Source organism: Nylanderia fulva, unplaced genomic scaffold, assembly GCF_048542155.1.
Source record: "Nylanderia fulva isolate GAGA-0341 unplaced genomic scaffold, ASM4854215v1 Scaffold46, whole genome shotgun sequence".
Taxonomy (NCBI): Eukaryota; Metazoa; Arthropoda; class Insecta; order Hymenoptera; family Formicidae; genus Nylanderia; species Nylanderia fulva.
The window spans coordinates 53,504-68,250 of record NW_028190543.1 but is presented as its reverse complement, the minus strand read 5'-3'; positions in this window follow the sequence as shown (position 1 = coordinate 68,250).

Genomic DNA, 14,747 nt, shown 5'->3' with positions numbered 1-14,747 from the left:
TGAAAGTAATGATTGTTTCTCATCATTCAATAGATAAGAGCGGATGCGCTCTTTCAGTAAGAGTGGGATCTTTCGACAATCCAATAAAAATTCCAGGTATGGCTCACCTTTTAGAACACATGCTCTTCATGGGGACCGAGTCATTTTCAAGAGAGAATAGTTTCATGGAGTTTCTAAGTAAGCACAATGGATCCACTAATGCTTATACGCATTTGGAAGTAACCAATTACTTTTTTGACATTGATAACAAGTATTTTAAGGAAGGCTTAGAAAGATTTTCTTCGTTTTTTTATCATCCGTTGATTAGTGAAAATTCAGTGGAAAGAGAAATTTTAGCTGTTGATTCTGAGTTTAAGAAAGACCTATCCTTAGATCTTTGTAGAATTTCTAGAATGATTCAATATTTTTCTAAAAAAAATACGCCTTTTTCACAGTTTGATGGTGGTAATTCACAGACACTTAATATTCCCAATATTTCATCCTTGATTTATAGCTTCTATTTAAATACTTACACACCTTCTAAGATGTGTCTAGTAGTATGTAGTTGTAAGACTATAGATGAACTACAAGAGTATGTATTAGAATATTTTGAGAGAATAGGATCTTATAACAGAACAATGGCAAGTAGTAAAAATAACCATAAAATGGATCCAAATGATCAAAGTGATTTGATGATAAACAATAAAGAACCTTTGGATGTAAAAATACAAAATGAAAAGTTACAATTTATTAATCCATTAGATCTATCATTTACTAATAAAATTATACATGTAGAATCAATAAAAGATACAAAACAATTGCTTATAATCATCCCACTTCCATCTGAGTATCAATTCTACAAGGTTAATCCATACGAGTATTTTAGGCAGATTTTACTTAAGCAAGGTAAAGGTTCCTTACTTTACAAGCTAAAGAGAAAAGGTCTAATTTTGAACTTGGAGATAGATAGGGAAAGTACCACATTTTATACAATTTTTATTGTAAAAATTGAAATGTCAAAGAAAGGTAGGAAAAGAACACAAAAAATACTTAAAAAGGTTAGAAAGTATCTTTCTAAAATTGAAATAAGTGAAAGAGAGTATGAGAAGTTCAAAAAGGTATTTTACAAAGATTTTTATTTTCTAGAAAAAATAGAATCAAATGATTTATGCGAAATGATAAGCGAAAACATGCAATATTATGATATTGCTAATGTATTAAACCATGCATATCTTTTTGGATTGTATAGTCCATCTTTACTAACTTTTCTTAGAGAATTTTTATCCAGGGATTGGATGATCTTTTTACTAGAGAAAGGTAAAGGTTATACATTGGAAGAATCAGTATATAAAGTAAAATATAGAATTGGTGATGATTTTAAGTTAATACCAAGAAATTGCAAAGCTACACCAGAACCTGAATTTGATATTTCCAAATTTAAAACTCTGTGGGAATATCCTGAGAACAAAAGAACTTATCCAAATGAGATATCCGATAAAAGCATTTACATGAATGATACGCTGAATATTTCCAATAATGATTCTGTAGATTTTGATACTTTATATGATGTAACCCTAAAGAGTAACACTTCTATGTTTATGACCAGTCATAAAGGGAAATTAAGGTATGTGAATGAGAAGAGAATTCCTAAAACTTACATTTTAATACTTTTTAGAAGAAATTTAGGAAAGGAGTTTCTAAAAACCTTATTTCAAATCAAAATCTTGGAAGAGAAAATTGAAGAGAGGTATGGAAATAAATTCTTCAAATGGGGTGTAGAGGTAGATCTAGTAGCTTATTCTTATGGTGTGGAGATTAGAATTCAAGGTTTTACAGATAGTCTTTTCAGAACATTTTCAATATTTTTCAAAGAACTGTTAAATTTTGGGAGTATGCCACAGGAAGAGATGAATTTTTACTTTAAAATTGTTAAAGAAAAGTTAAAAAATGATTTTATGGAGTTTAAAGCTGGATCACCATACACAAGGATCTTTGAAGGTCTAAAAAGAAAATATGAACATGGATATAGAAGCATAGATGAAAATTTGGAAGATTTAAAGGGTATACAGCCTAATTTTATCGAGAAAGTAGAATTTGATACCTTTGAAATTTTCATCTACGGGAGTATTGAATTTGATAGAGCTAAGAATATATTCAACAGGATAGATAAAAGTGATATTATAAGTAAAGATTATAGAGAGTCTGAAAGTATAAATGATACTGTGACTAATAAGGACACAAATAAGGATATTGTAGAAAAGGAAATATTTGAGGAAATAAAAATATCAACTGAAGACAAATTGAACAACGTTTGTTCTATCTTTTTAGGTCCTTATAATCCAAAGGATTATAAAAGAATTGCTGTTATGAACTTTATATTACAAATAAGTGAGGAAATGTTCTTTGATAATTTGAGAACTAAGGAAGGTTTGGGTTATGTAGTTCAAAATGATTGTTATGCCTTACTGGACAAATATTTTATATATTTTATGGTGCAAAGCGAGAGGAGTTGTGAGTTTTTAAAGGATAGAATCAGGAGATATTTGGTATATTTAAAGGAGTATATTAAAGAAATGGAAATTGAAGAATTTGATTGTGTAAAAGAGTGTTTATTGAGTATTTATGATGAGAAAATAAAAAGTATGAAGAGCTTCTCTGTTTATCACTGGAAGATGCTCAAAATGAATCTGTGGGATGTAAATTATAAAGAGAATATGAAAAGCATTGTTTTAGAGTTAACAAAAGAAGATTTACTAGGAGAAGACTTAAAAGAATTATTTACAGTTTTTGTGAGTAATTATCAATGAAACTTTTAATTCTTATAGAACTACGAAGACAATGCCACTCTGATTCTCGTAAAAGAAAATAAAAATAGAGCTTTTAGCTTGTCTAAAATCCGCAATAAACCTTTCTATTGTACTAAGATCTGTAGAGTATAAATTTATGCATCTTTCCTTAGTGTTATCCAAAAACTTACTTAAAGACATTCTTTCTATAAATTCCTTATCCTTTTTATCCTCTATGTCTCCATTAATGTTATTGTTATTCATTACTCTAACCTTATAGTCCATCCATTCAAATTCATAATATTTCAATTCTTCTAATTCTCTAACTTTAAGAGAAAATAGTTCTAAACAAACCTTTGAGTCTTCTATTGAGCAATGAACCTCTCCTTGAATACTCTTCTTTAAATATTTCTTGGCCAAATTCTTAAGAGATATTCTATAATTATCTCTGGTTCTATAAATAAGAGATATATCAATTAATAATCTGTGATAAATCCTTAATTGAAATAGATCATTAAAAAGAGAATGTCCTAATATTACGGTGTTCTTACCAATAATGCTCTTAATTTCTCTTTGCATCTGTTTGTATGAAATGGAATCATTAAATGACTCTCTACTCAAACCAGAGTATTTTGTACAATAATCTGTAATGTTATCCTTTGGTTTGATTATCCTATCGTACAATATCTCTCCCAAATGGTTTAAAATAGATACCCTACCTAACTGTAGACCAGAAGTAGTAACAACCATTTCACAATCCAAAGCTACAAGAAAATGTGAAGAAATATCATCTAAAGTATCGAATCCTGTTATGTCTGGTAGGGAAGTAACACTCAATATCTTCATGGTATGTGTATCTCTATATATCAGATCCACATCTTTTACAATCCAATCTTTGATACTTTCAGGTGTGATACTTTTTAAATCTGGTGGTTTATCGGGTGCTATTTTCTTAAAAATGTATTTCTTTAGATCTTCCAGAGATACCTTCTCTAGAAGTTTACCTCTAGCTCTGAATAACTCCTTGGTCTCAAATTTCCCCTTAATAAAAACCAAATTTGTGGATTTCATTAAATCTTTGTTATAAACTCTAAGATAAGAAGGTCTTTTACCACTGGAATATAAAAATAACAATAAACTCTTTATTTGATCTATTGTTAAATTTTTTAATTTACCATCTAATACCTCTATAATCATATCATCGCTAAAAGATTCATTAATATCAATATTGTCACTCACATTATACTTCATTATTTAACTTTATAACTCTGCTTTTCAGAATCTATTGATAGAATTAGGAACAGTATTACTAAATCTTCTATCTTAGAGTTACGGATTATAAGGGCTTGCGGGAGCTGTACCAAAAATGATTTACCTAAAGTTGGTTAAACCTCTAATTTTTAAAAAAGGGTCAATCATGCACTTTGAAGGGTAGATAATTGACTTGATCCAAAAAAATTATTCTTTATTTTAAATGGAATTATTTGTACTAGCTCGTAGTACAACATGAAAAACAAGGATTTAAAAAAGTGTTTTGCTTTAATTTATCTTGTTTTGTGGTTTCCGATTTATATCCACCCTTGGAGAGGTTACCCCTTGGAAAGAAAGAATAGGAAAGAAATACAAGGATTATTGAAGAAGGGAGGATACAGGCTATAACAAAATAAAAACAAATCACAAACTTTTAAGATGGAAGAATCAATGACTATTAGAAAGAGAATGGTTGAAAATAGCACAACAAAAAAAGAGGAAGAATTTACTTTATATGAAGAATTATTCATACTATCATTTGTTAGAGAGGATATACCAGTGATATGTGATCCATTGTCCATATCTTTAAGAGTGTGTATGTTGATAGATTTAAGTTTCGGGTCGTTGATAGATATAAACTTAGATGAAAATGTTATAGAAGCAAGACCAGGTAATGTAGAGGATAGATTGTTGGAAGACGTGTGTATACGTATTAAAAATACAAATCTACCAATAAAAAAGCTTATAATGTGTTTAAATGGAGAGTCCTTCAAATATTCGAGATTTCACCTCCATATAAAGAAACTCAGAAATAAAATTTCAAAGAAATTAGAGGATAGGGGAATTTTAAGGTATGAAAAACAGAAATACTCTATTTTTCAAGGCAAACCAATCATTAGAAAGGATATAAAGTCAAAATTATGTAATAGAATAATGGAGTATCTCCATGTATTTAATTCAAATTCGAATATCAGAATGGAAATTCTGATAGTTTGCTTGCAATATTGTAATATAATTAACTCAATCATCTCTTCACTACCTCCTAAGGAGTATAACGAAGCTAAGAAGACCTCAAACTCTATTAAAAAGAAGTTTCTAACTAAAGATATAAAGATTGACTATCCAGAGAGGATTATCTACTCGGTAATGAAAATATTTTTAAAAATGTAATATACACCAAAGAGTGCTTTAACATACCACATTAGTACTCCTAGTGATAGGATGGGACACTAGTCCATAAGGAGATATTTTATAATAAAAATTAGAATCTTTAAATAACTCATTTATCATTTATTTTATCATTTTCTTTTTGATATACCAAGGTATCCTTAAGAATGTCAATTACATCCTCCAGTGTTTTATCACTAAAGGAGTCAAACCCCTTATTCCTAGATATCCAATTCATCCCTCTCCTAGTCTTTCCTTCTCTCCTCATTTTACATCTCCTCAATGCATGCCTTCCTTTCCTTTTAGAACCCTCTCACCCTTTAAATAAATTTCTAACATTTTCTAGAATTTTCTAGAAAGAATTTTAAATAAAAGAACTTTAGGAAGAGAAAGGTTGGTGAAATGAAAAGAAAGAACAAGAACTCAGAAATAGTAAAGAATATGAATAAAAGAAACAAAAAGACATTGGACAGAGTGGATATGTCGGGAAGGAATGATAGGGAAAGAGAGGAGGTGGAAAGTGAAACAAGAGGTAGCAGTGTATTGTTGAACAGTTTTGATGTATCAAGAGAGAGTAGAATTGGTGCAAATGATAACACAAATATTGAATTTAATGAGAATATCCGCAACGTAAACACTGATAATGGAGGTGTAAGCATTATTAGTGATTTTAGAAGTGAAATATTTTCTGTTATTGAGGATGTGCTAGGGATGAACATTCCTGAAAATGTGTTCCAGCAAGAGAATGAATCTGTTTTACATGTAGATATTTATAATTTCATTCCACCTAATTTAAATAACACTGAACCATTAGAAGGAGGCAATAGACAGGTGAGTTACAGAATTATTTTTCGGCCCTCTGAGTTGAGTGGAGAGGATCCCTCTTCTTTAAGTACTGTTTTAGATCGATTCTTTCAATTACAAGCTGTTCTAATAGCCACTTTGTTTAAGAAACCCAAAAAGAAGGTGCCACTCTCCAAGATAAAGAAGATACCAACTAAACTTTATGAGAAAAAGGAAGGTTTATCAGAGGAATGTGCTATTTGTATGCAGAACTATGAAAACAATGATGAATTGAGAGAGTTGAAATGTAAGCATTCATTTCACGTCGATTGTGTTGATAAATGGTTTGTTAAATATTCAGATACGTGTCCAATGTGTAGAGAATTCATTTTTTAAGATAAAAAGTTAATACAAATTTGAAAATATCATTCGTATCTTCCAGATAGGAAGATGGATAGAGTTAAATTTTTAGATAAAAAACATTTTTATTGACTTTTACCTCTTCACGGTTGATTTTTATTTTAAATTGTTTTTATAGTGTCACATCCCTTGAGGATGTCCTGTGAGAGATGTGGAAGTAACAAAGCAGTGCTTTTAAGATCAAAAGACAAATCTAAAGTTTGTAAAGGATGTTTTTTTGAGTTATTTGAGATGGAGATTCATTGTACTATAAAAAATGAAAAGTTCTTTAAAAGAGGTGATAAAGTTGCTATAGCAGTGAGTGGTGGAAAGGATAGTACTGTATTGGCATATATTCTAAATTTACTTAATATAAGGTACAATTATGGTATTGAGTTAGTGTTATTAAGTGTTGATGAAGGTATATCTGGTTATAGAGATCATTCCTTGGAGATAGTATCTAAAAATAAGGAGGATTATAAGTTAAATCTTAAAATTGTTTCATATAATGAGATATTTGGTATTACAATGGACGAAGTGGTTAAAAGGATTGGTAGAAAGGGAAATTGTACATATTGTGGAGTATTTAGAAGACAAGCTTTAGAAGAAGGAGCTAAAAATTTAGGTGTTGACCAAATAGTTACCGGACATAATGCAGACGATGTAGCAGAGACTGTTATTTTGAATATTCTTAGAGGGGATATTGGAAGGCTTAAAAGGTGTACCTTGGGTAAGAGTAGTCCAGCCGTTCCACAAGAGTTAAAAATTAAGGTACAGAATGATATACTAAATACAAACAGAATTAAAACCATTCCTTCGAAAAATGGTAGGAATACGGCATTACCCAATTCTAGTAAGATGCCTTCAATATCCTTACCTAGAAGTAAACCTTTTAAGTATGCCTTCGAAAAAGAGATAGTTATGTATGCTTTCTATAAGAAGTTACCCTATTTTTCAACAGAGTGCACCTACTCTCCAGGTGCTTATAGAGGACATGCTAGAACATTTCTTAAAGAATTAGAAAGGATAGATTCCAGGATTATTTTAAATATCATTAAAGCGGGTGAATCATTTCAAGATCAAAATGTACACAACACGGTGTATCAGTGTGTATATTGTTCCCACCCTACATCCTCCAGTGATTTAACGTGTAAAGCATGCAAGTTATTAGAGAATTTAAATAAAATCACAATATAACCTAAAGAATGATAATTCAATAAAAATTAAATTTTTAATTACTTTCCCTTTGTCCCTAATTTTAATTTTTCTTGTTTTAAGGGGTATAATTATTTTGTATTAGTAAAAGATATCTTTTCTTATTTAAATGTAAATACTACCTTAAAGAAACCAAGTCTTTCTTTTTTCCTTTCTTCCTTTTTCTAAGAAAATAAAATTTTAAAATTTTTTATAATTCTAAAATTTCCTTTTCTTTTTGTCTTAAATCCCTTTTCTTTTAATATCCCTAATACCAAATTGAGAGTTATTTTCCATCTCTTTAAATTTAAAATATTTTATAAAACATTTAACTCTTTAGAGAATATTTTAATTTCACTTTTTAAATTTAAAGAGATGGAAAATTATTAAAAATATACCCTTTATGGTAATATTAAGACACTATTAAGATATTTCTAATTTTAGATTGATAATAAAAAGTGTGTAGGGTTAGTGATATTCATTCCCCTTTTATCTCTATTTTATAAGAAAGAAGAAGAAGAGAAAAAATGAATATTTATCTTGGTACTGAACACAGGAGCAATATAAATAATAAATTGAGTGGAACAAGAGGTGGTAGTGTTAAAAATAATTTTGAGTGTAATGGAAGATTCTTAAATAAATGTAAGGATATTAAAAATGGGTATGGTATGTTAAAAAGTGGTATTGGAGATGTAAATTATCACTTAGAGAGAGATCATCAAAATGGAATGTTGGAGGATTTAAATCTCTCTTCGAACAGATCCAAATTTAATAAAAGTTTTAAAGGTGCTATATCTGAGGATATAGCAAAATGCATAAATGAACGAAAATTAAACTTCAGTATTAACAGAGGAGATATGAAGATGGAATCAGATAGCAAAAAGTGTAATATGGAGGGTAGAATGAAGAGAAATGGTATAAATAAACCCTTTATTGATAATAAAGGGAAAGGAAATATTTCTGGTATTTCTAAAAGGGTGTTAACACAGAATGATGAAATTTGTTATGAGAAGAGATGTAATATAGATTTTAATAATGAAATGGATATTAAAAATTCAACTTATACGAAAGATATTCATCCTAGGAGAATATTAAATAATGAAAAAATGAAGGTTTTATTCACAAATTATAAGGTAAAGAATTTAAAATATCTAATCATTAATAAAGGAATGATCAAATATTTAAATAATCTAAATGAGTATAAGAATATCGAGGCTCTATACCAAATAGACATCTTTCTATATTTCATTCCCTTTACCATTATCACCGGATATGTTTATTTAAAGAGATACTTAAATGGGTGTAAAGATAGGTCTTTAAAGGTAGATGAGAACTGTGAATGGTTTATCAAAGTGTTTTTGGCTTGCTGTATGATAAGTTGTAAGTATTTTGATGACGAGAGTAATTTCGAGAATGGAAGTGTTTTAGAGGGTTTAAGAAGAAGTGTAGATGGAACATGTTGGATAGAAAAGAGTGTTTTAAGTAGAAATGAGTTGTTTAGGGATGATTCTTTGGAGAAGGATTGTAGAGGTATTACAAGAGGTGCATCATTAGATATAAACGAGATAAACAGAATAGAAATTAATGTCCTGGAAATGATAAGTTATAATTTGGGAGTAGATGAGGAAGAGATAGTTAGAATGATGGATAAAGGGGAAAAGGAGTTTTTAATATTTAAAAAGCGATATTAAAGTAAATAGAGCTTAAATAAACTTTCCTAGTACTAAAAATTCTCTATTTCATTCCATTTATTTATCTTAAAAGGAAGACTGGGAAATGAGCTGTGGGAGGGAAAAGTATTACAATGAGAAGAAGTAACAATCTTATTAACTTTCAAAGAGAACAAGAAACCTAAAATTAAAGGCAATGTTCCAATATTTTATTTACTTATACCTTCCCTGAGCACAACAACTCAACCGCTATGGATATATTCCCATTAGAACGTTTTAATGCCTCAATATTCCTGTCCTTATCTTCGAACCCCATACCCTCTAATTGCTTTAACTGGTCTTTAAATTTCTCTTCATAGTCAATTGCCGGTGAAGCTTGGGATTGGTGAGACATTGTCATTGTAGGAGAATGCATCTGTGGGTTGAACGCTGGATTATAATAGTAAGGCGGAATAAAGCCAGGATAGTAAGGGTTCATCGACGACTGATTGTATGGATGATATGGATATTGCCATCCTTGATTTGGAGATGGTGGTTGTTGATTTCCACCTTGTGGTAAATTAGCACCTTCCATTCCCGGTCCACCCCTTCCATACATTGCATTCATAAAATTTGGATCCACCTGACCTGTTTGTGCCATGAAACTTTGTAGTTTTTGTGGATCTCTACTAAATTCCTTAACTTGTTCTATGAGTACCTTCTTCATATTTGCCTTTTCACTCTCGCCCATCTCACCAAAAAAATTTTTTAAGTGAGCATCAAAAAATCCGGAATTTTCCATAAAGTTTTCAATGTACTGATCCATATTTTCACCTCCCCCCATGAAAGCCCCACCTTGTGGATAGAAAGGAGGCATATGACCCTGTGGTGGCTGAAACCCCCCCTGCATAGGTGGTTGTGATACAGCTGGTTCAGGCATATTTTGAGATTCTTGCGGTTGTGGATGTTTTGGTGTTATTGCAACAAAGACATTTGAATTATCGGTTATTTTACACTCCTTGAGTGTTGAATCATCCTTCAAGATATTTCCACCACTTATAAACTTCATATCTTTCCATGAAATCTTACCTTCTGATTCTAAAATCCTTTCTAGCTCTTGTTTTAATTCCGAAATTTTCATTTCATCCGATTGTATCTCTAAAGTGTAAGGTTTGGTCTTTACTTTAAAATTTATTTTCAGTGTTGGTTTTTCAGTCATCTTTTAAGGGGTCCAAATTCTCAAATTTTTTTTATTTTTTGTTTATCCGGTCCTTTATTTTCCGCAGATCTTCGCTGAGAGTTTCAGATCTAAAAATACAAAAAAAATTAGTAAAAATTTAATTTGTCTTTATTTTTAGGGTGGTTTAAAGCCACAGTAAGGGTTGTGATTCATTCAGGTATTGTTATAAAGAGAGATTTGTCATAAAAAGATGAAAAAACCAGAGTTGAGTTATAACCATCTATTCCGTATGCTATAGAATCGGTTTTGTATTCTTTGAGAATATTCCATTCTTTATTAAATACCTTAACACCATCATACATACACGCTACACCAAAGTTATCCTCTAAGTCAATAATTCTCCATACACCACCTCCTATTTTAATCCTTTTTAATACATCCGATGTATTTCTAATATCAATCATTTCTATATGTTCATCATATGATCCAACCAGTAAAGTATGATCTCTTTTATGAATCCCAGTTATTCCTGTTCTATTCGTATTCCATTTACAAATGACACTCTTTTTCCTACTATCTACTAAATACAAAAGACCAAGATCATCTCCACAATATACAGTGGTATTATGAAAAGTTGATACCCACATAACCGAATCACTCAGGTTATATTCACTAATTAAATTCAAATTGATATTATACAGACATATGGAACCATCGAATCCTGTAATGGATATTTTGGGATCTGAATTGGTATAAGTGTGAAGATGAGATGATTCCAGATCTGTGTTTATCCCTAAACTCATGTTCATTGTATTTGTTGGTGTTGAGATAGATTCTATCCTCTTATTAAAATCGTAAATTGTAATGTTATCAGTATTAGCTGAGAATAGCAAATTATCAAATAATTTGATATCTAAAGTTCCACTTGTATCCTTTCTTGCTACAACTTTCATTGATTCTCTTTCTAATAGACATATCCTCCCAGTTCTATTTCCATTATTGTGGTTATAGCACCCATAGTATATGTGGTTAGAATCATTCATTGAAATACAATCAATCTCTAACTCTGAACTAACTTTTATCATTCTCTTGTAAATTTTAAATCCACACCTATCCTTTGGCCTACGTAGTATTCTTCTTATACAGTTGAGGGATAAAATGATAATTTCCACTCATAGAAGAGTTTTATTGAAAAATGCCTCTTAACTGATCCGAGGATGGTATTGAGTTTATTTATGTGATATCTTACATAAATAAAAACATTCCATTCTCTGTTTTATATTCCATCCTCTTTATCTCCTTACGAACAGCCAAATGGTATGAGTTCATTTTGTACAGTAAGAGGTGCTCTATTTTCTTATCGAAACAAATCTTTTTAGGATGAATCTTATCCAATGAAGTAGTGCTTCGAGTTTTGTGCTCTATTGTAGTAAAAGTTTGATTTTGTAGTTCTATAAAAAATTGAATCAATTGACAGAACCTTTCAGAGGCAATTTCACTCTTTTCGTTTTTATTGGATTCTTCTAAATCTTTGAGTATAACTTCTACTGGACATATAAAGGGTTCGTGGTGTACCATTTTCATCTCAGACAAGTCTTTCATACTAAAATAATTCTTTGTTACTTGAAAGAAATTGCTTATTTTACTTAAATATTTATTCTCTAATTTATGTCTTCTTAATCCATTGATTATACTGTTCATAGAATTGTAGTTTCCCATTTTATTCAAATAGTGTCCAAGCTTTATGTAAAATTTGATTCTAGAGTTGTCATTTTCTATCTCTTTATCTACCATATTTGCTAAATAATGGTTTTTATTTCTAAACAACACCAGGTTTTTACATTTTTCATCTGATTCCAGTGTCCCATCATATTCTATTAATTCTAATGGATGGACAGATCTAAGGATTTCTAAATCTATACGAGTCAAATACATAGCTATAATTTTTGGTTTATAATCGTACAGATTCAAACTTTCACTTTTCTTCATCTTATATCTCATTTCACTCATTTTTTTACCTTTTCTATAGACTCTTTGGTAATGGGATAAGGGAAAATCGCTTCCATCCCATAAAATTCCATTTTCTTTTCCAAAAACTCTCTCATTTTTAAATACTTTTTGTTCACTTCCTTTGGTTTTTATTCTTTCATTATCAATGGCCAAAAAGGAACTATCTCTTTCGAATTTAGATGAAGTATATTCTACGAATTCTACGGGTGTATATTTCATGTCTTACTTTACACTCTTTGCTATCCTCGTCTTCTGAAACACTTTATCTTGAATGAGAATATGATCAAAGGATTATTGGTCTTGGAAGGATCAATGAAACTAGAGAGGATTGGATATAGAAAGAACCGATTCATGTTGATGAATTCTACTTTTGGTCCATATAACTGGAATTTCAAAGAAATAGCAAATTAAACACCAACAAGGAAATTGGGGTACAAAAGGAGATGGATATCAAAAAGCTAAAGGATAATATTCAGGTAATTAGGGGAGATTTTGGAGTTAAAGGGGTGCAAAAGTATATAAGGAAGGCAGGTAAGGATATGCAATGAAGGTTATATCAGGTACTTTGCTTGTTGCAATACTTGGGATTGATTATATTTTAGGTGTTTGTGGTGGTGGATATAGAGGAGGTTATAGCATTTACAGAAGTAGAGGTGGTTATGGTAGCTGTGGAAGTAGAGGTGGTTACGGTAGCTGTGGAAGTAGAGGTGGTTACGGTAGCTGTGGAAGTCGAGGCAGCTATGGCGGCTGTGGAAGTAGAGGCAGCTACGGTAGCTGTGGAAGTAGAGGCAGCTATGGCGGCTGTGGAGGTAGAGGCAGCTATGGCGGCTGTGGAAGTAGAGGCAGCTACGGTGGCTGTGGAAGTAGAGGCAGCTACGGTGGCTGTGGAAGTAGAGGCAGCTACGGTGGCTGTGGAAGTAGAGGCAGTTATGGTGGTTGTAGGTAGCAATCTTAAAAATGATAAAAATGTAAATAAAATGAGACGTAGTACAATCTTTTATTTCACAAAAAATTATTTTTTAATAAGATGAGCTTTATATCTAAATGATTTATTCTCCATACAAGGACTTCCAGCTTCCCTACTTTTGGAAAGATATTGGAGTGAGTAATAGAGAAATACTATTTTCCTAGCACAAGCGTCTAAAATCTTGTGCAAAGGATTAATTATTTTTCTTCTCTCTTCTTTATTTAAAAGTACTATACTTAGATCTGAGGTATTTATCTGAGACAGGTCCTCTTCTTTCTTACTCTTCATTCCTTTTGGTATCCTTCCCCAACTTAAAGAACGGATCAAAATTTTGTACGAGTCTAGGCTTTGGTAACTCTCCCACTCAAAGATGTCTTTTGACATAACCAGATAGGATCTCAAAGTGAAAATTTAGAAGAGAGAAGATGTGTATTTAATTATTTACACTGTTTTATTTATAGAGTAGAGCTACCTTCACCAGTGTTAGATGACCCAGGTCTATAGTTCCATTCATCCATACTATACCGTCTCCTCTGGAGCATCTTCATTTTCTGGCTTTTTACCTTTACCTGCATCTCCACTACCAGATTGCCTCTCTGATGTCTCTTCTAGTGGTGGTAGTGTTAAGTATGCATACTTTAATATCCCTTCCTTTTTATCTTTGTAAACTACCAAATCAACAACATATTCAACGAAATTCTTCTTTTCCATAGCTTCTGCAACGTTACTTGCATCTCTCAACTGACTGATGAGCCTCTCGATAATCTCTACATAGATCATGTAGTTCGTATGGATCTTGTTTGATTTACCCGAAACCCCACGGCCTGAAAATGCCTTACCCCGCGGAAACTTTTCGTTGAATCTCTTCTTGGCTTCTTCTACCTCGGCTTCTAAACACTTCAAAAACTCATTGAAGTGCTCCCTGTCTGTCTTCCCCCTGACCAGTCTGCAAACAAGTTCCTCACACGATATCTCAGAACACTCCAACATTGTGTAGACCCCACGTGTATCAAAACATCTTATCTTACCAGCTTCTCTAAGCTTGCCAAGATAAATCGCATACTTCCTGACAAACCATCTCATTACACTGACGTCCATCCTCTTCTCCTTTATCAAGTCAAGAACGTTGATCAGGTAGATCACGCTGGACATCCTCGGGGAATCCCAGTCAAGGTCAATCTCTCCTCTATCATTAACACTAAACTCCTCAAAGCCTGTATAGATCCTATCGAACATCAGATACACCGCACCACGGTCCTTTGAAGAAATGTGGAGAAAGTCACTAGCATTCTCAATCAGGTCTATCACCTTGTCTTCCTCATCGTCTCCATCTATCAGTAACCCCTCGATAAACCTTGGTGTCTTCCCATTCTCCAAGTCTA